A 3665-nucleotide genomic window follows, 5' to 3' on the forward strand; every position below is an offset into this window, starting at 1 on the left:
TACGCACACAAATATATAACATTTATATATATTTGTGTGTATACCCTACGATTTGAGTAATTTTTAGGCCACGCCCCTCCCACAAGCCACGCCCCCAAATGAGGCCCCCCCCTCGATTTCTTACCCCACTTAAAGCCCTGTTTATAAGTATTTTCATCAATTTGAAGGGCACAGTGATAACGCTGGTTCGTGCTCTGTGAATGCAGTGTGTGACAGTTTTTGCTATTTCAGTATTTTTATCTGTTTGGTGATGATTCTCAATTGTTTTTGTCAAATATAGACATTATGGTTCTTTCTAGCCTTTCTCCTCGTACTATCCTAGAAGAGTATATGAAGTTAGGCTTATCGGATTTGAACTCGACTGTGGCATCTCTCCTCCCTAAGTCTAGCCATTACATTGATCATATGGCACCCTTGGCACCTCCAGTACCTTCTGCCCTGGCACTATATGATCATCCTAGCTCTGCAATGGAATATAAATGTTCAGATCTTACCCTAGTCCCTGTACTCCAAGATAGTGGTTCTTCGCAGCCTACTCCTATTACTTATTATGTAATCACACTAACATCCAATTTGAGTGCCCCACTTCCACATTTAAAACTTTGGCAGTGTCTATTGTTAAATACACAACCTATTGTTAAACACTCACTTGAAGCAGCAGATGTTATACGGGACCAAAATATCGACAATGCCTGTGTTACAGAAAGGTGCCTTTCTGCTGAATCTGGTCCTGATTTAAGCTTGGCAATACCGGTAGAGTATTGCATACTTAATCAGGACAGAAACGGTGGAGTTGAGGGCGGTGTGGCAATTATTTATTGAGTTACCCTCTCTTTTTACCAGCTGCATTTTGAAATCCCTATGGGCATAGAACTTAGTTTGTAAAACCTTAGCTTAATCCCAATGTTTCTGAAACTTGTATCCTTTATAAACCTCCAAATATAAAGGAATTATTTGAAGAACAATTACTTACATTGCGTATGTCTTCTCCCCTCTCAGCAAAGGAAAAAATTATCCCCGGGGAAAATTTCGGGTTGTATGATAATGCTGACAAAAAAGTTGACTCACCTAGTCTTGCCCTTCGGGATCCGGGTTTTGCCTCTATTAATCATGAACCAACTCATTCTAGTGGCCATGCATTACATTGGTTATTTACTTTAGATATTTTCCTGTTGATCTCCTTGAAGTTTTATTTATTTATTTTATTTACTTTAATTTGTATAGCGCCGGTAGCTCGCGAGCATCTGGGCACATTAACATAAACACACAACTACATAAGTGACTGACAACATATACACAAGACTAAAGGTAAACTTTCTGCAGTGGGAACGTATCTAGCGAGAACAGGGAATTAAGATCATTTAATTCTGTTCTTGGATGACAAACGCTTCATCTAGAGATGGCTTGACCATTTCCATCAGCTCAGGGTCTTCAAAGTCGTAAATAATATGCTCCAAAATGTCACGGGCAGACACAAAGCCTAAAGCGCAGAAGACAATAATGATAGGGACCTCTTGCTTTATGTATGGCAAAGTAGCCACTATGTGCTGCCCAATGGCACTCTTCTTTGCACAATGCCCTCCTCTTGCCAGCATCCTGACCCAGATGGTACTTGTTGGTCGAGAAGAATTCTCCAAACAAGAGCGACACTCTCCCACATAGGCATACTTTGAATCCTTCTTTGCAAACACATACACTGTGTTTGTCGCCATCTTCTCCTGGGCAATCAGTACCTTTTCAGATCCATTGATAATGAAATATCCACCAGGGTCAAAAGGACATTCATTCAATTCACAGACATCACAATCTGTCAGGCCATTCAGATAGCAGTATGTGGAGCGCAGCATGATCAGAATCTTTCAGATGAAGGTCTTCTGATGCTGTTTCTGCAGGTGTTCCTCGCCTTCCTTGACCACTGTTTTGGTGATGTCCACATACAGGTGAGCAGAATACGTCAGGTTGCGTAGTCTTGCCTCATTTGGCATCATAGGTGAAGGAGCACCATCTCTTTCCCAGTGGGTGGGAAGGTTTACCATGTCCATGACTATTACACTATTCTAATCACTATCGGGCTCTCTGATTTTATTCCATGCACATATCCCTCTCATGAGATAGTGTTGAAACGTTGTCTCACTAATATCATTTCTGTTTCTTTAACTCAGTTTATTGAATTTCTATCTCATAGCCCTTCAAATACTTTTACACCCAGTGATTGGGCTTCTCATTACAGTTCCTGCCTCTTGAAAGCCATGGATTCTCTTGCCCCATTAAAGTCCTGTAGGTGTAAGGCGGTGGCTAGACTCACTGCTTCTTGGTTTACGTAGGACATGTATGGCGTATGTGCACAACATAATAGAAATTATCGACACTGGAGGAAAACACTAGCAAAACTATATAAGAATGCTCTGATTTTATCTAAAAAGAATCATCTGAATAACCGAGTCTCTGAAGCCTCCTCAAAACCTAAAGAATTATTTTTTAATATTAAAGGAACTTCAATGCCCTGATATTAAAGAAATTGAGACAGTGATCAAAGATAGTAACTGGTGCACCAATATCCAGCAAGCTGTGTTTGAGAAGTTTATGAAACTTATGGATATTGCAGAGAAACAATTAACTTTACCCCCTCCTCCTGTTGCCAGCCATTTGCCATTGCGGGATTAACTCTATTTTGATTATAAAACCGTGTCTGTGCAGGAGGTGCAGAATGTAATCATAGCACTCAAACCAACATATTGCCCTGGATATCCCTGTCCTTTCTTCTCATCTACAGTGCCTGTCCGCATTCAGCAAGCATGGATAACTCTATTACTAAAGAAACCCTTGCTTGATCCAGGCATTCCTGCTAATTACAGACCTATTCCCAGTGTCCCCTTCTTGCTGAAGATCCTTGATTGAATAGCTTATTCACAACTCCAACAGCACATTTAAGATTTTGGACTTTTAGGCGAAAGAGTGTCAAGATTTGGGGCCTTTCATGGAACAGAAACTGTGCTTTTGAATTTTAAATCTATGATTTATCAGATCATGGATAGCGGCAAGATGGTTCTCTTAAATATATTGGACTAATCTGCAGCCTTTGAATTGGTGTGATTTTATATTTTATATGATAGAGCCAAATGCTTATTTTACTGATAGAGCAGCAGATTGGGTTTTATTCTTTCTTGCAGGTCGCCAAGCCAGAGTTTTTCAAAATGTTCATGGTGCTATTCTTGTGGAGTTACAGTGTGTAGTGCCTCAGGGGTCTTGCCTCTCCCCCATTATTTTTTATCTTTTTTATGAAACCCCTTTTTTGATATTTTAGATGAGCATGGCATACTATACACTAATTACATTGATGATACTCAGATTTTAATTCAGCTCCCAGGGGTTCATGATACTGATTCGGTAAAAGTCAGTGAGATGTTCAGTCTTATTCCAAATTAGATGGCCCACAATTCACTCGCTCTTAATAGTAGCAAGACAGAGCTATTATCGGTAGGAACACAGCAAAAATGTATTATTCTGACCAGTTTGTATGAAGTGTTTACTGTTTCAGACTGTTCCATCCAAGTTCTTCCTAAAGTAAAAATGTTGGGAACATATTACTGAAGCACGGAAAGCTCTTCATTGGCTTCCAGTAAAACAGCGCCTCCCATTTCGCATTCTTACCATTGCACATAATT

At 40.0% G+C, this 3665-nt stretch overlaps 1 pseudogene; it reads right to left on the reverse strand.

The window, feature by feature from the left end:
- Window positions 1–1361: 1361 nt before the first annotated feature.
- On the reverse strand, window positions 1362–2042 carry LOC138568763 (DNA-directed RNA polymerase II subunit RPB2 pseudogene; annotated as a pseudogene).
- Window positions 2043–3665: the final 1623 nt, after the last annotated feature.

The sequence above is a fragment of the Ambystoma mexicanum genome, chromosome 2q (assembly GCF_040938575.1).
Source record: "Ambystoma mexicanum isolate Mex_15411 chromosome 2q, UKY_AmexF1_1, whole genome shotgun sequence".
Taxonomy (NCBI): Eukaryota; Metazoa; Chordata; class Amphibia; order Caudata; family Ambystomatidae; genus Ambystoma; species Ambystoma mexicanum.